General features: G+C 37.7%; 2 non-coding genes across 2 annotated transcripts; one reads left to right on the forward strand and one right to left on the reverse strand.

Moving 5' to 3' along the window:
* Positions 1–1,120: 1,120 nt before the first annotated feature.
* On the reverse strand, positions 1,121–1,226 carry LOC121994550. The gene has a single exon (XR_006115771.1). It is a non-coding gene; the product is annotated as a small nucleolar RNA R71 (small nucleolar RNA).
* A 22,260-nt stretch (positions 1,227–23,486) lies between these two features.
* Positions 23,487–23,592, forward strand: LOC121993949. Its single transcript, XR_006115509.1, has one exon. It is a non-coding gene; the product is annotated as a small nucleolar RNA R71 (small nucleolar RNA).
* The last annotated feature ends 1,061 nt before the right edge of the window (positions 23,593–24,653 follow it).

Here is a 24,653-nt window from a genome sequence, read left to right on the forward strand (position 1 = left end):
TGTAAGGACAACGTAGGTTCACGTCTAATTGATCATATTTAGATACATTTCTCAGTCCTTAGCCGGTTGTCTATTGCAAGAGAGAACCGGCAACTTTCTACAAGTGCTTGGCAATAGAGGGATAAGAATTGGTGAACCATTTACATTCAAGAAATCTTACAAAGAAACCGAAACTCCTAGAATCTCCCTTATCATAACCCAAAACACTAAACTCTTGTTTATAGATCTATAATATTAGATTTGTTTACCTTCACTTTGCATTTGAAATGATTGGATAGTTGTTTAGCTAATTCGCATTGAGACATTTCTAGTGCTTATTCCAGTCCCTGTGGATACGATAATCTTTTATATTACTTACGACATTTCCGTACACTTGCGGAGCGTGACAAGTTTTTGGCGCCGTTGCCCGGGACTGCGCTATAACATTAGAAATTATCAATTGAGTTAGACTAAACATAACATTTGTTTTCCTTTCATATTGCATAGTTGTAACTAATCATTAGATTTCTGTTTTTATTTTCTTGTATAACTTTTACTTCTTGTTAATTCTTTTTGTACAAATTCAATTCTGCATTTTTTATTCTTTTATTTTTCTTTTCTGTTGAATGGTCATTTGCTATCTTGTTCTTGTGTATGCGAAGATATAACTTTGCAGGGGAATTCTTTTCTTTTGACCCTGAGATTGACAGAACTTTCCATAAAAGAAGAATTCTGCAAAGGCAAATTGAAGAACAGGAACATTTGAACATGGCGAATAGACCACTCAAGGATTATGCAGCACCTTATGCAAGAGGTTTTCGATCTAGTATTTCAAGACCTCCAGTGGAAGCTAATAACTTTGAGATCAAACCCGCAATTATATCTATGGTGCAGCAGGACCAATTTGGTGGAGGACCACATGAAGACCCAAATCAACACTTAGAGGTCTTTTATGAAATATGTGGTACCATGAAAATGAATGGAGTTCCTTTAGAAGCAGTTAGATTGTTATTATTTGGGTTTTCCTTAAGAGATAGGGCAAAGCAATGGCTGAATTCTTTGGCCTCTAATAGCATCACCACTTGGGAGCAGTGTGAGCAACAGTTTCTTGATAAATTCTATCCACCAAGCAAAACAGCTCATATGAGGAATTTAATTGCAAGCTTCAAGCAAACTGACTCAGAATCTCTTTTTGAAGCATGGGATAGATATAATAGTATGCTCAGACAATGCCCACATCATGGGTTGGAAATATGGTTAGTGTTGCACACTTTTTACAATGGTATCAACTATCATACCAAAGTGTCCCTCGATTCAGCTGCTGGAGGGGCACTTATGAATAAAAGTTTAGATGAAGCTGAAGAAATTATTGACAGTGTAGCACAAAATCATCATCAATGGGCAAATGAAAGAAGTGGTGGCTATTCTTCTGTAAACCCAACAATTAAAGCATCAGGGAAGTTTGATGTAGATGCAGTCACTCTTTTGTCTGCAAAATTGGACGCTCTTACAAAGAAATTTGAAAATATGGGGACTAGTGCTAATATGGTCAATGCTATTAGTACATCTTGTGAAGTATGTGGGAGTTCAGAGCACTCAAATGACTCATGTCCATTGGGAGCTATCACTGCACAAATCAATCAACTGGAACAATGTGATGCAATCGTGAGTTACAATCAAAGGCAGAATAACCCATACTCAAATACTTATAACCCTGGATGGAAGAGCCATCCCAATTTTTCTTACAGAAATAATCAAGATCAAGGACCATCTATGGGGGTAAGACCAAATTTTCAAGCTGGGCAACAAAATTTTCAACATCTATCTTCTCAAGGCTTACCAAAGTCAAATATTGAAAAGATGCTTGAAGAAATTATCTCAAGTCAGAATGAAATGAAGCAAGATTTAGCAAAGCTCATTCAGAGAATGGATAATTCTGAAAAGCATCAAAAAATCCAAGATAGTCAAATTGCCCAACTAGCTTCCTCATCATCCAGAGCACCAGGACAACTTCCAGGAAAACCTGATGTGAATCCTATGGAGCATTGCAATAGAATTGAGCTTAGGAGCGGACGGACCTTGGGAGACTCCCAAGTGACTGCTCCAAAAGGGATACAAAAAGAAGAAGAGCTCTCTCCTCTTATACCAAATCAGATTCAAGCTAATGAGGAGAGTACCATTGAGGTTGAAGAGACTCTTCCACTGAACCATCAGAGCAAAGCTGTCCCTTTTCCTCAGAGACTTACAATGCTCAAGAAAGATGAAGAATTTGGCAAGTTTTTAGAAAAAGTTAAGGAAATTTGTGTAGAGGTACCTCTTATTGATGCTATTCTTCAAATGCCTAGATTTGCCAAATTCCTGAAGGATCTCATGTCAAACAAGAGAAGAAGGGGAGAGATTGAGATAATTGCGCTTAGTGAGGAATGTAGTGCTATTTTGGAGAAGAACACTTCCCCAAAACTAAAGGACCCAGGGAGCTTTTATATTCCTTGCAACATAGGAAAAGAATTTTTTGAAAAAGCTTTTTGTGATTTGGGGGCAAGTGTTAGCCTCATTCCCTATTCAATTTGTAATAAATTAGGTCTCAAAAATATTAAACTTACTACTATGGCACTTCAACTTGCCGATAATTCCTGCAGGTACCCTTTGAGTATTTTAGAAGATGTACCAGTAGAGGTGGATGGGAACGTTATTCCCACCGATTTTGTCGTGTTGGACATGGAAGAGGACCCCAGGATTCCTATCATATTAGGAAGACCTTTCCTTGCTACAGCTGGAGCTATAATTGATGTCAAAAATCATAAACTTTCTTTGGTAATTGGTAAGGAAAGGTTGGAATATGATCTATCTAATATCTCTAACCATGTCTCGTCTCTTTTAAATGCTTGTAGCAGGACAAGCATTTATAAACTTGAGGAATGGAATTTCCATCCTCATGGAAGGCCACCAAACGAAGGAGACAATGTGGTGGAAGATGTTGGGAGAAGATCTCCCAACAAAAATGAAAAGTATATCTGTCCTCCAAGGGCGAGGAAAAGAAGTGAATGATTAAGTTTGGTCGAGCTAAAGACCTTAAATAAGCGCTTCTTGGGAGGCAACCCAAGGGTTCTTTTAGTTAGTTTTGATTTGTATTTTAATTTCTTTTAGTTTGATGCATTCTTTTGATTTTGTTTTCAGGTTAGGTGCAAAACAGAGCCAGACCGTGTGCTATACATGGCCAGGTAAAGGTTGCAGAGAAGGGAAGTGTTAGGGCCGTGTCATCCAGACACGGCCACAGACACGGCCGTGCGAAGAATCCCGAGAAGAAGGATGGAGAGGCCGTGTCCCAGGCACGGCCGTGCGAAGAATCTAGAGAGGGAAGAGGGGGAGGCCGTGTGGATCTGCACGACCCGTGTAGGAGAGTTATTAAAGTCTTCTTTCTACCTTACACGGCCAGATCTTGGCCGTGTTCCGCACACCCCCAACTCTCCAAAACATATCTTTCTCTCCCGATCTCTTAAAAACTCCTCTCTAATCTCTCAAGATCTCTTAGATCCGATTCTCCTCCTTTCTAAGACTTGGACTTTTTGTTCTCCTAACCTAAGATCTTTGTTCTTTGAGTTCCATTTTTTCCAACTCTAGATAATTCTTCCCCTATCTAAACTCATCAAGATGTCCAATATTTTGAAGAAACTTCGCAAAGGAGGTGGTGGATCCAGTGGAGACAAAGAGAAGGAGCCATCAAGGGACAAAGGAAAACAACCAGTGAAGGGCAAAGGCAAAAGGACTTCACGCAACGAAGGTAATGACAATGAATTCAATATTGTGTTTAGAAATGATGATCAAGTAACTAGATTTGCAATTCTTGTCAATAGAAAGATAGTGTGTACTAGATATATGGACCCAACTGTTCTTGATATGCTTGGAATTAGGGAAGATGTAGATTTGATGATTGGGGTTTTGGATTGTAGTGATATTATGTACACACATTTGCCTACATATCCTCGTCTTGTTTTGGAATTTTTAAGTTCATTGGATGTCCATTTTACTAATGAAGATGATTATTTTGGAAAAATCTCTTTTAGACTAATGAATCAAGAATTTCTATGGACATTTAGTGACTTTAATTCTTGTTTTGGATTAACCACCGGTAGCCCTTGTATGTTTGATCCAAGGTTTAATTGGAATCATTTTTGGAATGCAATAACTGGGTTAGATCAACCTTATGAGCCTTCAAGAGCTAAGGCCTCCCATATGCAAAACCCCATCTTTAGGTACCTACATAGAGTCATGGGTAAAACTATTTTTGGTAGGGGAGAGAGTGATGGGGTGGTTAAAAAGATAGAGCTTTATGCTTTATGGGCTATGCTTTATAAGGTTGAATTTGATTCTGGTTTTCATTTTGTTCAAACCTTATTAAGATCTGCTAGGGTATCATCGGGATCAATTGTTTTTGGTGGTTTGATTACCCGAATAGCTTATAATTTAAATCTTGATGTTGATGGGTTGGAAATAATTCATGGTAATGACATGATTGACATTGATGCATGTCTTGCTATGAAAATGATCGTTCGGGATGAGAATGATTTCACGTTTCCTAGGAGGAGTGGTTCTCCTTTACCCCTTCCTTTTCCTGAACAAACTACTATTCGTAACCCGGCTAATTGGGTAATTTCTGAGTTAGATTTTGAGGATAACCCTTCTATACCTGGAGACACTGAGCCACATCATGAGCCCTCGTCATATGGACATCCGCAGCCTTCTAGTTTTATGGAGCCCGCTAGGCATTCTTTTGCATATGGCACGGGATCTTCTAGATTTGATTTTTCAGATTTTCGTATGTTTCTAGAATCACTTCATGAGAAGCAAGATTCCCAACGGAAAATGTTGGAGGGGCGCTTCTCTTTATCTGATGATCAGTTTAGGGAGGTACAAAATCATTTTCAGTTTACGAGGAATTTTCAAGGTCAAGTGGCTGAGTTTGTGCAGGATTATGATACTGATCAGGCTAGGATGAGAGATTTTATGCAGAGCATGATGCTTACTAGCCAACAAGTAGATGCTTTATATGAGTATCATAGATCTTTGGGTGAGATTCCAAGTTTTCCTAGTTTTCCTATTGGCCAACCACGTCGTAGACCTCCTTTCCCTCGTCCACCTCCACCTCCTCCACCATATTGATTTCATCGGGACGATGAAAAGTTTAAGTCTGGGGGGGTGTCATGTACTGTTTAGTTTGGTTTTCATTTTCAGTTTTTAATTTTTGTTAGTTTTTCATGTTGGTTCTTGTTGCTTTATTTTGCTTGCTTTTGAAATAATCATGGCAAAAAATTTTTTTTGAGAACATCAAATCTTCACTTATATGCTTTCTTGGATTCAAGTGAAATGTTAGCACGATTATTGTCTTGATTCATGGTGTTTGAATGATGCTAGTAGTAAACTTTGTGTAGTTCTTTTTTCTATCTTGGGAAGCATTAATAAGCTGAGAATCTTATGGTGATGATTTTTAGTTTTGGTTCAACCTTAAGGATTTTATCTTCACTACACTTGTGCTTGATGCTTGAATAGTTGATGTCATTGAAATAGTCATGATTCATCTTGTTTGCTTAGTACTTGGTTTCCATGGTGATTTCTCAACTTTCATTTTGGTTACTGGATGAGGCTCAAATCATTAAAGCTCATTTGGAAAAATCAAAATATCCTAACATGTGTGCTAAAAAGTACATTTGTGAATAAGTTTTGCACAATGCAAACACTTATAAAAAAAAATAAATAAATAAGGGATATAAAAAATAGTTGTCATGAGTGGAATCTAGCAAGTCACCCCTTTGAGACCGAGTTAGGTTATTGGGGAAATGACTTCTTAGCTTCCCTTGAGATTGAGCACACCTTTGAGACCTTGGGTTAGTTGAGAAATATGAACCAAGTGAATGGTGAGTAAGTGCCTATCACTGGTTACTTGTCTTTTACTGGAAACACTAGGAATTCAAATTTGATGACGACTTGACTAGGACATGGATTGAAACTTGAAGGGTGTTGAGTTACTTTTACACTGTGCACAAGATTCTTATGCTTGAACCATACTTTACTTGTTTCTATGATCATGCTTGTTAATGAAACTTTTTGATAGAGTTAGGAAAGTGCACTAGGTTTTATGAATGTGTTGTAGAACATATGAATTTAGATTATGACATTTTGCTTGAGGACAAGCAAAGGTTTAAGTCTGGGGTGTGATGTCGTAGATTATATACTCTTTTATGCATATTTTTACGCACATTTACATATTTTGAGCATGCTTGATCTATGCATTTTTATATTTCCAGTTTTCCTTTTAGCATATTTACTCTTTTGGTTCGGAGATCTGCTTTTTGTGCATTTTCTGTACACAGGAGTCGATTTGGTGAAGAATCTACATCTTTGGGCAAGCCTTGGAGGAAACAAAGGGAGAAAGCACCAGGCCGTGTATCTCACATGGCCCTGCACTGGTATGGAGCTCGGGCCGTGTGGAGTTTGGCACCAACAGAAGAGGAAGATGACATGGTCGTGTGAACCTCACACGGCCGTGTCAAGATTTGAAGCCAACCAGAGCAGAAGCCTTACATGGCCGTGTGGATCTACACGGCCGTGTGAGGTTTCCAGAAACCAAGCAGGCTGTGGCCGTGTGCTCCACACGGTCGTATGGCATTTCCAGAGAGCAAAAGGGTCCTGGCCGTGTGAGTCACACGGCCGTGCAGCTTTGGCAGAGAAGGAACTGGACATGGCCGTGTGAATCTCACACGGCCATGTCACGGGGCCGTGTGGCACCCGATTCCCTCCTCTATTTAAACCCTCCTTCATGAATTGAAAGGGGATCTCTCCCCCCTTTGGGAGAAGGCAAGATTTGGTGGTTTCCTCCCATTCTTGGGAGGATTTTTGGGCGATTCTAAGGGGGTTCTTGACGATTTCGACTCCGGAGCGAGGATTGGATCCGAAGACGAGGCTTCTTCGTAGATAAGTTTTCTCTTTTTCCCTTTTCTTGGTTTCTTGGATTGGGGATTTAAGAAATGCTTGTAATCTTCATTTCTTCGGATATTCTTCCTCGATTCATGGAGTAGATCTTGTATTCTAGGATTAAGGGAGTATTTGTATGATGGATTGATGTAATCTCTTACGGATTTGCCATTTTCTTGTTTCAATGACATTGTCTTGCTTGTATCAATTAGATCTTGAATGATTAATGGTGGTTTGTGCTTAATTCTCATTCTTGATTGATTGTTTGGATTTCTTGTGGACTTTGTAAAGATAAACTCTCACTCGATCATCCGAGGGATGCACGTGACAGGTGCAAGCCCGTGTAAGGACGTTTGAGAGATAATCTTGAAGAGGAAATAGGAACATTCAAGAGAGTAGGATGGATTTTGGGATTAGTTTCTTGTATCTTGATAGATTAATAAGTTGTGGGCTTCTATGTTGATATCCGAGGAAGGCATAGTAATAGGTGCACTTCTGTGTAAGGACAACGTAGGTTCACGTCTAATTGATCATATTTAGATACATTTCTCAGTCCTTAGCCGGTTGTCTATTGCAAGAGAGAACCGGTAACTTTCTACAAGTGCTTGGCAATAGAGGGATAAGAATTGGTGAACCATTTACATTCAAGAAATCTTACAAAGAAACCGAAACTCCTAGAATCTCCCTTATCATAACCCAATACACTAAACTCTTGTTTGTAGATCTATAATATTAGATTTGTTTACCTTCACTTTGCATTTGAAACGATTGGATAGTTGTTTAGCTAATTCGCATTGAGACATTTCTAGTGCTTATTCCAGTCCCTGTGGATACGATAATCTTTTATATTACTTGCGACATTTCCGTACACTTGCGGAGCGTGACACGGATCCAAACTGCCTCCTTTGCTGCCTCTGATGCAACAATGTACTCGGCCTCTGTCGTAGAATCAGCTACTGTGTCCTGCTTCGAACTCTTCCAGCTCACAGCACCACCATTAATGCAAAATACAAACCCTGACTGCGATCGATAATCATCCTGATCGGTCTGGAAGCTGGAATCACTGTAACCCTTTACAGCTAGCTCATCATTGCCTCCATATATCAAGAAATATTCTTTAGTCGTTCTTAACTATTTAAGAATATTCTTGACCGCTATCCAGTGACTTTCACCTGAATCTGACTGGTATCTGCTCGTCATGCTCAAAGCATACGAGACATCAGGTCGAGTACATAGCATGGCGTACATGATAGATCCTATGACTGAAGCATAAGGGATATTATCCATGCGGTCTCTCTCCTCCCTAGAAGAGGGACCTTGAGTTTTCGAAAGACTCATACCATGTGACATCGGCAAAAATCCCTTCTTGGAGTTCTGCATGGCAAACCGAAGGAGTACCTTGTCAATATATGTACTCTGACTTAGGCCAAACAATATCTTAGATCTATCTTTATAGATCTGTATCCCTAGAATGTGGGATGCCTCACCTAAGTCCTTCATTGAGAAGCAACTCCTTAGCCATGTCTTGACAGACTGAAGCATAGGGATGTCCTTCCCAATGAGTAGTATGTCATCCACATACAATATGAGGAAGACAACTATATCGCCTACAACCTTCTTGTAGACACAAGGCTCATTTTCATTCTTGATGAAACCAAACTGTTTGATTGCATCATCGAATCGAAGATTTCAGCTTCGAGAAGCTTGCTTTAGTCCATAAATGGACCTATGCAGCTTGCATACTCTGCTAGTATGCTGTGGATCTACAAAACCCTCAGGTTGTGTCATGTACACATCCTCGAGTAGGTTTCCATTCAGAAACGCAGTTTTGATATCCATCTGTCATATCTCATAGTCATGGTAAGCTGCAATAGCAAGCATGATCCGAATGGACTTAAACATCGCTACTGGAGAAAAGGTTTCATCATAGTCAATACCATGAATTTGCTTGAAACCTTTAGCTACCAAGCGACCCTTATAGATAAGTCCATCCATGTCAGTCTTTCTCTTAAAGACCCACTTAAACCCAATGGGTTTTACCCCTTCAGGTGGATCAACCAAAGTCCATACTTGGTTGGTGTACATGGATTCCATTTCGGATCTCATGGCCTCTAGCCATTTCTCGGAATCTGGTCTCATCACAGCTTCCTGATAGGTGGTAGGCTCATCCTCTATGAGTACTACGTTATCATGGTCAGACAAGAGAAATGAGTATCTCTCAGGCTGACGACGTACCCTATCAGACTTGCGAAAAGGTATGTCTACTTGAACTGGTTGTTGTTCCTCAACTCTTTGTGGAACAACATCATCCACAACACTTTGTGGTTCCAGTTCAACTTCCATCGAGGCTTCAGTGCTATGGTTCATATCTTGAACTTCTTCAAGATCGAACGTACTCCCACTAGTCATTTTAGAAACAAAGTCCCTTTCTAGAAAGACTCCAATCTTTGCCACAACTACCTTGTGCTGACTGGGAATGTAGAAGTAATATCTCTTAGTTTCCTTGGGATATCCTATAAAGTAGTACTTGTCGGATTTGGGTCCTAATTTATCTGAGACTTGACGTCTAACGTAAGCCTCACAACCCCAAATCCTCATGAAAGATACCTGGGCATCTCTCCCAGTCCATATCCTATATGGTGTCTTTATCACGACCTTGGATTGAACTCAGTTGAGTATAAAAGCTGCCGTGTCTAGAGCATAACCCCAAAGGTATGTCGGAAGATCTGTGGGACTCATCATAGACCGTACCATATCTAATAAGGTATGATTCCTCCTTTCGGATACACCATTCCACTGTGGTGTTCCAGGAGGAGTGAGTTGGGATAGGATCCCACACTCAGCTAGATAGTCACGAAACTCATGGCTAAGGTATTCTCCACCTCAATTTGATCGAAGTATCTTAATACTCTTGCCAAGCTGGTTCTGTACTTCATTCTTGAATTCTTTGAACTTTTCAAAGGATTCAGACTTATGTTTCATCAAGTACACATAACCATATCTACTGAAGGCATCAGTAAATGTGATGAAGTACCTATAACCGCCTCTAGCAACGACATTGAAAGGGCCACATACATCACTATGTATGAGTCATAACAAATCAGTCGCTCTTTTGCTGTGCCCACTAAAGGGAGTCTTGGTCATCTTGCCTAGTAGGCATGACTCGCACGTCTCATAAGATTCAAAATCAAATGAGTCCAACAAACCATCCTTATAGAGCTGGGATAAGCGCTTGTCATTTATATGACCTAAGTGACAGTGCCAGAGATAGGTTTGGTTCATGTCATTTGACTTGAACCTCTTGGTATTTATGTTATAGATAGGGCTCTCAAGGTCTAGAATATAGAGTCCGTTCATCAGAGGTGCACTACAATAGAACATATCGTTTAAATAGACGGAATAACATTTGTTCTTTATTGTAAACGAAAATCCTTTCTTGTCCAAACAAGAAATTGAAATTATGTTCTTAGTCAAGGTAGGCACATAACAACAATCATCTAATTCTAGTACAAGCCCAGAGGGTAGAGATAGATAGTAAGTTCCTACAGCAATAGCAGCAACCCGTGCTCCATTGCCTTCTCGTAGGTCTACCTCACCCTTCGTCAATGCCCTGCTATTTCTCAGTGCTTGTACATTAGTACAAATGTGCGAAGCACATCCGGTATCTAATACCCACGATGAAGAAATAGAGAGGTTGACTTCTATAACATGTATACCTGAAGTAGAAATCTTATTTCTCTTCTTCTTAAGATCTTCCAGGTATTCTTTGGAGTTCCTCTTCCAGTGCCTTGCTTGTCCTTGATATAGGTGACAAAGATGTTCAACCATATCGTAAGCGCCCATCAACTCATGTTGCTTCTGAAGCTCAGAGTTCATGGTCGCGAGCATAAGATAGGACACATCTAATGCGTCATCTTGATGCTTCTTGTAAGCATCTCGGTCTGCTCGCGTGGCAGTGGCAGGAGGAGCCTCCGGAATGGGATGCTCTAGAACGTACAGTTTACGTTCTTGGGTGAGAACTATTCTTAAGTTCCTGTACCAGTCCAAGAAATTTGCTCCGTTGAGCTTGTCCTTCTCAAGAACAGATCGCAGAGAGAAAGTGTTCGTATTTGACGTCATGGTTATCTACAACAGAAAAATGTAGAAAATAAATATCATATTCTTTAAATCATTTAATTAGGCCTTTAACTAAATGATGCTCCCACTGAATTCTATAATTTATGTGGGACAAGATCCATATCATACTAACCCTTGAGTTAGCTTTGGCTAATACGCCCAAGACTTAGTATGATCGGTAGGTAACTAATTACCAATTACATCTCTATGAAACTCTTGTTTATAGGATCAAAATCCGCATTTATATTAAAACTCGAGTTAGCTTTGGCTAATACGCCCAAGAGTTAATATAAACGTGATTTTGACCTATCTACCAACCATTGGATAATGCCTATAGTTAGACTCAATCCAATTAAGTTAACTAGTTACACAATCTAATTGAGTTGTACTCACCCATGCGTTGATAGGCAGGACCAAGATTGTCCCTCCGTACCCTACCAAGATAGTATGTGTTGCTCTGCTTTGGCAGATTCAACAACAACATGCGATCGAGGTAGTGGTAGGTATCACGGCATGGTAGGCATTACGAGTTGTCGTGATTTAGATCTAATCTAAACGATGATGCGTATCATATATTCGATAGATCTAATCTAATCAAAGGGAGCATCATGTGCACGACTTAGATCTAATCTAATCGTTATGCACTAATTAATTACTTAATTAACTAGCATGCATCACATACACACAAAAGTAATTAATTAAATAATTTTGTGATTATGTCATGGCCCTACTACGATCTTCTCATGCCAATGAGAAGATCGAATGGTCAACCTAAGGTCAACAGCTTCTCAAGCGCCTTCCTTTTGACCACCTTGTGTTGCTCACGCCTTCCTCGTAACTCCATCTTGAGTGGACCTTCCACCGCTTCAAAATTTACATTACATTTTGAAACTCGAGTTACATTCGAGTCTAAATCTAATTTACAACCAGAATAAAAATAGGGAGGCACAACGCGCAGGTCGCGTATCAAATATAACACACACAAACACATGACGACATACATGCCATATTATAAATTACAACACAAATTATCCAATCGGATTGGGTCTTTGGGCCATGACTATCACAAAAATAATATATAATTTGAAATTATATATTTCTATAATTTTCTGTAATTTTTTCTATAATTTTTACAATTTTTAAGAGTACAATTTCCTGGTGGTTCCGTTTAGCGGTTTTCGGGCGCAATCACGGAATGAATCCCCTTGCGGGGCCAGGGGCAGCGCCCCTACCCGCGATCTAACCATCGCGAGGGTTCCTTTGTGATCTAATAGCGCCTTAGCCCGCTGTCCCAAAAAGTTTTGGGGCGAAACTTGGCCGTTTTGGGAAAAACTTCTCGATAGTCGAAGCCTACAAGTGTAGAAACACTTGTGCTTCGCTTCTACGAGAAAAATACTCATAAAAACCATTAAAAACTTAAAATTACAGAAATTCACAGAATGTTTATTTTTCATAAAAACCAAAAATAAACTCGTATTCGTCTTCGCACGTGGCTCTGATACCACTGTTGGGTTTTTCGGGCCGCGAAAATCGCTTTTTTGCGTCGCGGAAACCCCGAAACTCCCTAGCCAACGGATCCGTGCAAAGAAAACATTTCGAAAAACTACAAGTACGAGTTTACCTAGACCTACACTTAGATCTACATGGAGAAAATCTTATACCTTCGATGCGTGCCCTTCGCGAGTCCCGCTTGTCCAAGGAGATGCCGGATCTCTAGTTGTCAAAGTAAACAACTCTCTAGAAGTATCCACACGAACAAGATGTGTTTTCTAACACACAAGGATGGAGAAGAGAACACCACAAGTGTGCTAGAACTTCTTGATGCTCTCGGATGGGATTGGGAGAAGAAGAAAGGAAAAGAAGAGAACACACTCCTCTAAAATCTCTATGTGACTTTCACTAACCTTTCTTCTTGTATTAGATTCACTCTCCTTTCTTCTCCCTTGCTTGAAACCCACAACCAAGAGAAGAGAAGGAGCAAGAAGAGAGCTTAGGAGGAGGAAGATAACTTGAATGAGAGTTACTCACCAAAAGAAAACTTCTCTTTTCCATCAAGTGGCTGGCCACTACAAGTGGTGTAACCCCCTTCACATTAATCACAATTAATGTGGAGGCCATTAAAGAGAATAGTTGTAACCTCCATGAGGTGGCACATGTGATGATGTGGCACATCATCATTAGTTCTCCTAATGCCAAGTCACAAATGATGTGGCATAAAGTCAAGTCAAACTTGACTCTTCCTTTTCCTCTCAAGTCAAGTCAAACTTGACTTAATCTCTCTCATGGTTGATCTAATCCAACCATTTAATTAAAGCCAAATTAATATAATGAATCTAATTTATTTAATTAAATTGATTCAATGAGTGATAATCTAAATTAGACTCATTGAACACATGAATCAACTTGAGTCCAACTCAATTAGCCCAATTAGGATTACTCTTAATCCAATTTGATTCATCACATGAATCTAATCCTCTTGGTTCATCATATGAACCTAATCTCCATCCACTTGTTTTTTGTGTGTGACCCAATAGGTTCTTGTGACGTTGGCAATGGAGCATAAGTAATGAGCGGTATCTAGCAATACATCATTACTACCCAAGTTACAAGAATGTTGAGATCCAACATTATCTTGTGACTACTAATTGTGACTCGTCACAATATATGACGAGTGTCCTTCTATCCTAGACATCTAGATTGATCAATGTGAGGCATAGATCATGTCATCCTCTAATCAATCGAAATCTTGAACTCCAAGTAGACTCACTCGATCAAATGAGCTCAATATCTCATATTGACTCATTTGGGCATGGGCATGCACTTCGTGGTCTCACTCTATCAAGAATATCGATGTCGCTTCCGTCATATAGGAGGGATAGATCCCATCTACATCACTCACATCCCTCCGCATAATTTGTTACATACCCAGTAATCGCCTTTATAGTCCACCCAGTTACGGGTGACGTTTGACGAAACCAAAGTACATAACTCCTTATGTAGGGAACCATGGTGACTTCAGGTCTAAGGACTAGTAGTCATATTAATAGCCACATGAGAAAGTATATGACACTCATATAACGATCCATGATACTTTCTCATGACGGGTCATTCAGTATACATTCTCTAATGTATACCCATGTGTCAATTTGATATCTCTATATCCATGACTTGTGAGATCAAGTCATCGAGTTGACCTACATGCTAGTCTTATTGCATTAACATTGTCCCTGAATGTTAATACTTGACTAGGAATGATTAAGAGTAGTGTTCCCTATATCATCTCACTATCGGTTCAACTAACCAATTGATATAGGTGAGAACCTTCTACTCAAGGATGTTATTATACTTAGTTTATTTGGCACCAATACAAGTAAGTATAAAAACCAAAAACCAAATGCCTTTATTTATATAGAATATGATACAACAAGTCCAAAATACAATCATCAAATGATTGGCTCTAGGGCTTTAGCTAACATGGAAAGGGCGTAGATCTAAACTAAGATGACCTTCCTCCCTTAAAGAAGGGGAAGAACTCCCCTTTTATAGAGTAGGGCATGACCTAGGGCACCAACCTGTGTCACAACCATGCCCTTTTGGCACACCCTGATCTTGAAGCTACTTTGCCCGAGTGGCACTGCCATATCTTTTGGCACAACCATGGTGTGACTCCGCTCGACTAGAAATGGCATAGTCGTGCCTTTTGGCACGACCCTAGTTTGATTGAGTTCTAGTGAGCTAGCATGATTATGTGAAACCACATGACCATAGATTGACCTTTCTCTGGATGAGTGGCACAACCGTGTGCTGCTTGCCCATTGATAAAGGGCCACAACTGTGTAAAATCACATGATCAAAGCTATGCTCTTTTTTCTTTTGTCTCTCCGGAACATGTTTCAACACCAATTTCACTCTAAAAATATATTCTGTCAATAAAAAATCAAATAAAAGTATATCTCTGAAAAAGGAAATAATTATGCTAAAAATATGATAAAGAGGGGTAAACATGCATAGAATATATGCCAAGAAAGTAAGTGAATATGCATTAAAACAAGCATAAAAGTATATATATTCTATGCATATCACACTCCTAAACTTAAATCTTTATTTGTCCTCAAGCAAACTGCCATAATCAAGATCCATGTGCTCATATAATACATTATAATCTTTAGTGAATCAATCCAACTTTATCTACTAATTTTATTGATGAGCATGATCATAGAGTAACCTAAGAATGGTGTGACCATAAGCTCTTATGCATACTATAATAAGTGACTTAAGCTCTTCAAGTTTCAATCCCTAATTATAATCAAGTCATCATCTAAATGAATTCCTCGTGTTCCCAGCAATAGATACTTACCTGCCATAGCTTTGTTCATATTTCTTAGTGTACTCAAGGTCTTAAAGGCGCAGTCGATATTAAGAGAAACATAACATTTATTTCCCTATAATCTAACTTAGTCTCAAAAGGGTAACTTGCTAGTTTTCACTTGCGAAACTATTTTTTATATTCTTATTCTTCTCTTTTTTCTCAAAGTAATTGCATTGTGCAACACTTGAATTTTTCTCTCTTTTCTCTTTTTTTTTCTTTCTTTTTGTCGGCGTTTTAAATGTAGCACTAACAACCATAGGGATATTTAGATTTTTCAAACAAGCTTATATGATACGAGCATCATCCAGTAACCAAGATGTAGTCTAAGAAATCACCATGGAAACCTAAGTACTAAACAAATCTAATGAATCATGACTATTCCAGAGTTATCTACTATTCAAGTTTAAGTAAAGTAAAAATAAGATCCTTAAAATTAAGCTAACACTCAGATTATCTCATTACAATACGATGCTCACTTTGTGCTACTAGAGATAGAGAAAAGAAGTTCACCAAACATACTAGCACCATCTCAAACAACAACATAAATCTAGAAATAAATGTGCTAACAATTTTAAAGGATCGATAGGAAATGATAAGGGGGGGGGTGAATATCACTCGTTAAAAAATCTTTTTCTTTTCATAAAAATAGATCAAAGTAAAGCGATGGAAAATAATATAGCAAAAGAAAGACGGGTGACTTAGGTGGTCACTTGGTTCAGAGTCTATGTCGACTCCTACTCCAAGACCCGTGATCCTTGATTGCGCTATTGGGCAATTCACTATAATTTTTCTTTCCGAAACCTTTGGAAAGAAGTAATTTGTATAATGAAAAGAATGATAGTAATACACTACTATCTTCTTGTAAAGAATACAAGCAAAAATATAAAGTATACCGACAATGAAATACAAGTTGAAGCTTGTCGACACTTCTTGGTATAACATCTTGCACGTGAAGTAGAAGCGCTAAACAACAAAGGTATGAGCAGAGTGTAACAGAGGATTGCACAGAAAGTTGTATTCTTGATGCTAATCTCGAGGTCTTTTTACAAGTCTTATTCGATCAACTGAAAAAGGGTTCGGTCAACTGATCACCCTATCAGTTGGCTGATCAACTAGCATTGTTTCATTGCCAAGATTTGATCTTCGCATAATTAAGAGCATTAATTAATCAATTAACCAATCTTTAAGTTTGGTTGATCAAACCTCCTGATTCCAAGTTTGCCTAGATTTAATATTTCATCTTGTTTTCCAAAATATGTTCGATCGACTAATCCCCAAAAGTGCTCTACTTGACTAGACTTTGTGTCATGTTAGCTTGGTTTAGTCGACTAATCCTCCTATTCAGTTGATTGATTCACTTGGTTTATGTAAAATAGAGTTAGTTTGCATAATAGTATACAATATCCCTGCAACAGAAAGTTAGCATAGTAGTAATACATGAATAGGAAAGACAGTAAGACCTGTCTTGATCTCTACTTGAAAACTTTCCAGTTTATTCAGTTGGATTAGCCACCCAAGGTTTCTCCCTTCCCAGGACATGATCTCCTTGTCCTTCCACTCTAGTTGATTACCTCAACCTACCTATCAAATATTTAGTCCTTAAGACCTATTTAGACTTTCTCTGCTTAGTGTCTGATTGCCTGATTCACTAAAACTTTTCTTGTAATACTAAATTAGTCAACAGTAATAATAGAAATGTAAAATAATATGATAAATTTAAACATAGATTTACTAAGATCAGCTGGTCAAGTCGACCACGCGCGGTCGACTGAAAACCTTTCGATCAACCTTCCTTGGAATTTACTCCTCCAAGACTTCTCGTTATCTAATATTACCTACCCCTAAGATTTTCTCCACCTAACTTCGCTCACCAAGACCTAGGGTTTTTACTACCCAAATTTACTCACCAAGACCTAGGGTTTTCACCACCCGGCTACACTCATTAGGACTCAACATCGGATTGACCCGCTAAGGATTTGATATCGAGTCCTCCAGACCTATCGAATTTTCCTACCTAGTTTCCATGATCTGTTGAGATTTCTCTTGTTTAGCCATGACTAGGACTTTCCTTACCTAACCACAGTTAGGACAAGTCACTCGGTAGACTTCTCACCCTACCCTTTCTAGTCATCCAGTCAACTTTGACCTAATTAAACTCCATTAAACATACTGTCAATCAAATATCAAAACCCTAGAGTCGATTGCACCAACAAGTTTTTCTATTAGACAAGCCAATGGTAAGGTGAAAATTGATGTTCTCAATATGCCACAAAAATAACTAGAAGGATAGTTAAAGCGATAATCAAAGCAACTAAAGAAAAACTGCACTCAAAGTAAGGTATGACATGAAAACAAGTAAAATAAAACTAAGTTAAACTAAACTACATAGAAATGACACTATGTATAACACCCCCTAGACTTCAATCTTTCATCATCCCGATGAAATCAATACTGTGGAGGAGGAGGAAAATTAGAAATTTAGGAAGGTCAAGAAAGATTTTAATAAACCAGCTAACCCTATCTCTCAGAAATTTATAGTATTTATAGATCATTCAATTTCAATGTAAATTTGTCTCATGAGTCCCTTGTAATCCTCATTCAACATCATTTCATTCCTTTGCGTATCAATAAATTCAGATATTTTCTAGCATAATTCTCTCTCACTCTTAAAACACTCTCATAAATATTGAAATTGATTGTCCGACAAATATTTTTGTTTCCTCAACAAATCATTATATAACGTATGGTCATGATGAATGGTGTTTAAAATAGGGTGAAACTCTTGGAAATTGAATCTAGCAAAGTCTCGACTGTTTGAAAGGAGTTTTTTGGAGGCTAGCTTAGAGAAGGGAATATGTTGCATATTGGCCCTAGACAAGAGCCAATTATCCTTAATTCAAATAGTGGTTAATCCCAGATTTGACAATTGTAAAGAAACATTATTTTTAAGCATGAGATAATAACCATGACCATCTTCTCATATCATACGAATTGCTAAGAATGAGTCTAAATCAATTCCTAGGGTATTTTCTACCATCTCTAAATTCTCAAGATCACAACCTAGCACCGCCACCATACATGTAAGCATTCCTCCTAAAACAATGGGGCTGGAAGAGAGAATCTTTCCTAACTTCATTAAGTATTTTAGGAAATGATATCCCAAGTTGATTGGAACACCTTCCACCCTTGCCTACAAATAGTATAATTTAGAGAGCCTCATTATTTCTTCATTATCACCACGTCTAAATATTATATTTTTCATAACAATCGAAGATAACAAAAAATTGGATTAGTGATACTAGTAGCTTTAGATGAGTGTAGATCAAAATGAGATTGCCCACTAATCGACCCCCATATATTTGAGTTTTCAAATCTAGGGAGTATTATATGTGTTCCATTACATGGAAATTCAAAGCATGAATTAAAATCACCAAGGGTCCAACATAGTCATCATTGAATAAGTGGAATGTAATCTTCCCTCCTCTGTGAATATTAATGGAGCTTAAGATTTCCAAGACTATTTTAAGGTATGTTGGGTATTTTATGCTCATAAAGTCATTCCATCCTATCCTCTCAAAGAGGCAATTAATATCATCTAAAAAATCTAGAATATCTAGGGTTTCATGATCCATAAATCTATCACTCAAGATAGAATGTTTCAACAATAAATCATATCGATGATTTTGTTTATCACTAGTAAAAATAATACCAAAGTTGTTAGACATACCCTTGAAGTGAGTATTTGGTTCTCCTAGAGAGTCAATTCTCTCCTTTCCTTTACTTGTTAGAATGTCCACTTTCATGGAGCTAAATCCCTTCTTTAATTGATTTGTCATCCTTGATGACGGAGGGGCCAAGTCCAAGGTGGGGTGAGAACTCTAGAAAGGGAGAAAGAAGTGAATGGTGGAGATTAAAGAAGGCAAATGGAGGACTTTTGAAGGGAGAGGGAACGAGAGGAGGATATGAAAGAGGGTGAAGGTGGCAACATGAATGTGTGAAGTTCCACATGATCGTGCCCTAGCCAAGTCTATATTGGGTCAGGCCGTGTGTCATTGGGTGACATAGCTTTGCACATAGATTCTCACACGACCGTGTCAAATGACACGGTCATAGCTTGATTAGCCTCTACCAATGTCGCACGGTCGTGTCTTTTGATATGACCTCACATTGATTACCCTCGGCCATATTAGCATGGTCGTGTCCAATGACACGGTCATGGCTTGAATACCTTTGGCTGACTTTACAGGACCGTGTCAAATGATATGACCATGCTCTTCTTCTCTTTTGGAGGGTAGACACAACTGTGTCTAAGAGACATGGTCAGGACTTGAGGTTTATGAGTCGATAAGTTCTTCCATGGCCTTCCTCCTTTCCATCTTCACTAGCACCTCCATTCCTATGGGAAGATCATGACCAGATCATGGAGGGCACAATAGACCTAAAAATAAAATTAAAAATGTATTAGATATAATAGTAAAATAAAGGAAATGCAAATTAATAAGAAAGAAACCCTTGGGTTACCTCCCAAGTAGCGCTTATTTTTTATCTTTAGCCCAACCCCTATTTGATTCACTCTAGGGGCATGGCTTAGAAAAATATAGCCTTTCATCTTCGTCAATTGGCGTTCCAAGGAAATACCTCTTAAGTCGTTGCCTATTTACTTTGCAAAGTCCAAACTCCTCATTCCAAATATCAACTACTCCATATGAATATACTTTTTGAATTTTGAACGGTCCCGTGCACCACAACTTTAGCTTTCTAGGGAATAGTTTCAATCTAAAGTTAAACAGCAACACTAGGTCTCCTTCTTTGAATTCTCGTCGTATGATATGTTGATCACGTTATTTCTTTGTTCTTTCTTGATAGGACCTTGCGTGTTCATATGATTCCATCCGTAATTTATCCAGTTCATTAAGTTGGAGTTTTCTTTTCTCACTAGCTGCTTTCAAGTCAAAGTTGAGGCGTTGTATTGCCCAATAAGCTTTGTATTCCATTTCCACCGGTAGATGACATGGCTTCCCATAAACTAGTCAAAATGGGGTCATTCTGACTAGAGTCTTGTAAGCGGTTTCATATGCCCATAAAGCTTCATCTAATTTTAGAGACTAATCCTTTCGAGATATAGATACCAACTTTTCCAATATTACTTTGACCTCTCTATTGGATATTTTAACTTGTCCACTAGTCAAGGGTGATGTAGTGTTGCAATCTTTTGACTAATTCCATATTTCTTGGGCAAGTTTTCAAACTACTTTTTAATAAAATAAGATCCTTCATCACTTATAACTACTCTTGGAACTCCGAATCAGGAAATATTATCATTTTAAACAATTTAAATATAGTTCTGGCATCACATATAGGGGAAGCAATAGCTTCCACCCATTTAGACACATAATCAACCACAGCAAGAATGCAATTATTTTTGCATGACGAAGGAAAAAGTCTTATAAAACCTATTACCCAAACGTCAATAGTTCAACTTCAAGAATGTCATTTAAAGGCATTTCATGTTGTTTAGTGATGCTTCTCATATTTTGACACCGATCACATGATTGAACATACTTTCTTACATATTTGAATAAGTATAGCCAAAAGAATCCAGCTTATAAAATTTTTGTGCCTGTTTTAACAATCCCCAAATGCCCACCATAAGATGAAGAGTGACAATGAAATAGAATTTCTTTAATTTCCTCTTCAGGAACGTAGATTGCATCACCATATTTCTTGTAAAGGAAAGGTTCATCCCATACACAGTACTTAATATTAGAGAAGAATTTCTTCTTTTGTTAGTATGAAAGATTGGTGGGATAACCTTGCTGGCAAGCTAATTTACAATATCTATGTACCACAGTGCCTTTTCACTAGAAATGAATAAAAGATGTTCATCTAGAAAAAAAATCATTAATAGGCAAATCATTCTCCGGTTCCCTTCATCCATCTTGCCATATTTTATATAGATAATCCACCACCACATTCTCTGCTCCCTTCTTATCTCTGATTTCTAATTTGACTCTTGAAGAAGCAATAACCATATAATTAGCCATGGTTTGACATCTTTCTTACTGAGCAAATATTGTATGGCTACATGATCGGTATAGACTATAACTTTCAATCCCACTAAGTATGATCTAAATTTGTCAAATGAAAAAACCACTGCTAATAGTTCCTTTTCTGTAGTAACATAGTTCACTTGGGCTCCGTTAAGAGTCTTGTTGGCATAGTGGATGACATGAAGTTTTTTATCTTTCCTTTGCCCTAATACTACTCCTACTATAAAATCACTAGCATCGTACATTATTTCAAACAGAAGTTCCCAATCCGGTGCTTGGATCATTGGGCGGTAATAAGAGCGCTTTTGATTTTCTCGAATGCTTTCAAATAGTTCTTATCAAAATAGAATTCTGCATTCATAATCAAAAGGTTAGTCAATGGATTAGAGATTTTAGAGAAGTCCTTTATAAATTTTTGATAAAATCCTGCGTGCCCTAAGAAGCTCTGTACTTCCTTCACATTAATTGGTGGAGGAAGTTTCTCAATAGCTTCTACCTTTTCCCGATCAACTTCTATTCCATGTTTTAAATTTTATGTCTCAACACTATCCCCTCTTTTATCATGAAGTAACACTTCTCCCAATTGAGAATCAAATTTACTTCACATCTCTAGAGGACTTTGGAAAGATTAGCTATACATGAGTCAAAACTAGTTCCATACACTGAGAAATCATCCATAAATATTTTCATTATGCCCTCTATCAGATATGAAAAGATAGTCATCATACAACGTTGAAAAGTGGCGGGGACATTACACAATCCAAATGGAATTTGTTGATAAGTGAAAGTTCTATAAGAGCATGTAAAAGTAGTCTTCTCTTAATCTTGGGGGTGTATTGAAATATGATAGAACCCGAAATACCCATCCAAGAAACAAAAATAAGAATTTTTAGCAAGTGTTTCAAGCAGTTGGTCAATAATGGAAAGGGGAAAATGATCCTTTCTTGTTTCTTTATTTAAATTTCAATAATCAATGCACATCCACCATCCAGTAACTATTCTAGTAGGGATCAATTTATTGCTTTCATTTTTTATTACTATCATTCTACCTTTCTTTGGAACTACATGTATTGGACTTACCCACTCATTGTTAGTAATTAGGTATATGATCCCTTCATCCAATAACTTCAGTATCTCTTTTCGAACCACCTCCTTCATATTAGGGTTTAATCTCTTTTGATGTTAAATTGAGCTTTTGTGGTCTTCTTCTAACAAAATTTTGTGCATGCATAAAAAAGGATTGATCCCTTTAATGTCATTAATGGTCTACCCAATTACTTTCCTGTGCAAGCTCAACTCTCTAATTAGTTCTTAGTTTCTAGCTCTATCAGATTTACATTAATTATCATAGAAAATGTGAAATTTGACCCAAGGAATTCGTATTTGAGGTTAGATGGCAGGGGTTTAGTTCCACTTGAGGTGATAAAATTTTAGCTATAATAGAATTTTACTCAATTATCTTTATTTGTTCATACTTCGATATTGGTCCAAGAATTCTTTTCTCATCCTCTTCTACTTCTCCATAACTCAGGCTTTCCTCTATGGGGGTCTTCTGATGTTGGTAGGAGCAAACAATCACTGTTACTTTTATCTCCGCCTAAAGCATCTTTATGATCCATGTTTGTAGTAATTTTTATTGGAGAAGTCATAGAATCTAGCATTTGTGTTAATGTTCCACTACACCAGGGTAATAGCTTTGTGAGGTCCTCTCAATAAAGATGAACATCTTCCTCTGAAAGGTTTTGGGTTCCACTTCTCTCTTGGCTTGGTTTGTCCTTGACTGGCAACTCTATCTCCACCCTTTTTACCTCCAAACTTTTGAATGAGAGAGTCATTTAGTTTTCTCCAGACCATTCGTTGAGATTTGTTACTACTTAGTCAATTACTTTACATGCTTCTTTCAATTTTTTTTAAGCAAAGAACCATCGACAACCCAATCTAGCAGATTCTTATTCTAGAAGGATATCGATATATAAAATATACAGATTATCAACTGGTCCTCGATCCTATGATGTGGACATTTGTATAAAAGATTTAAGAATTTATCCCATGCTTGACATAACATTTCTCCTTCCTTCTGTTTGAAATGTAGGATTTGATTCCTGAGTTGAGTTGTTTTCTTTGGGAGAAAATATTTGTTCAAAAATTTTCTCTTGAGTTCATCCCAAGTTTTAATACTTTTGGGTTGCAAAGTATTTAGCCATACTTTTGCAGCGTCTCTAAGGCTAAAAGGGGAAAAAACCATCAACATAATCGAATCTGAAGAGATCCCTTTGTACTTCACCATATTATAATACTTATAAAATTCTATCAATTGTGAGTAAGGACTTTCTACATCCGACCCTCCAAATTGATCTTCTTAAATTTTATAAATAAAGGCCAGATCAAGAGTAAAGTTGAGAACGCAAGTTTCTAGTAGCACAATATGACTCAATTCTTTTGTCGACCTGGGAGCAGCATAGTCTTTCAAAGGCATTTGAACCATTTTTATTTGATCAATTAATTTGCTAACTGAAAACACAAATCTTAACAACAAGAATTTACAATGAAAAATTCAAAATTATGTTTAAATGGAAAAAATCAAAATCAAAGTGCAGAATTAAAATATAAGAAATAAATTACAGAAATAAAAGTAAGAAAATGCAAGATATATAAAAAAATAGAAGTGTAAAAATATTTGCAAAATAGAAAAGAAAACAATGTTTAGTCTAAATCAAGTGGTTGTCAACTAATGTTATATGCGCAGTCCCATCAATGATGCCAAAAACTTGATGTATACAATTCACAAGTGCACGACTGTTGTCAAATAATAAAAGATATTGAACCCACAAGAACTGGATATAAACACTAGAGATCAATCACAACAAATTAGCTAAATGATCGATGATTGAAAATCTATGCACTAAAATAAAGAGAAGTAAGATTGGGAGAAAGAGGAAGAAAGAGAGAGAGAAATTGTGAGAGTTTAGGATTGATTGAGGACTTTAGTTGAAGGAAATGTTCTAGGAGTTCATTTTTATTGTAATGTTAATTAATGTACAAAGGATCACCAATCAAGGGATACTCTTGTCACTAGAGCCCCCTGGTCATACATCCACTAAAATACACAAAACACATGAAAACGTGAATATAGAAATAACCCAATAAGCCTAATTCTATACTTCCTTGTA

This window comes from Zingiber officinale, chromosome 1B (assembly GCF_018446385.1).
Source record: "Zingiber officinale cultivar Zhangliang chromosome 1B, Zo_v1.1, whole genome shotgun sequence".
In the NCBI taxonomy this organism is placed as follows: Eukaryota; Viridiplantae; Streptophyta; class Magnoliopsida; order Zingiberales; family Zingiberaceae; genus Zingiber; species Zingiber officinale.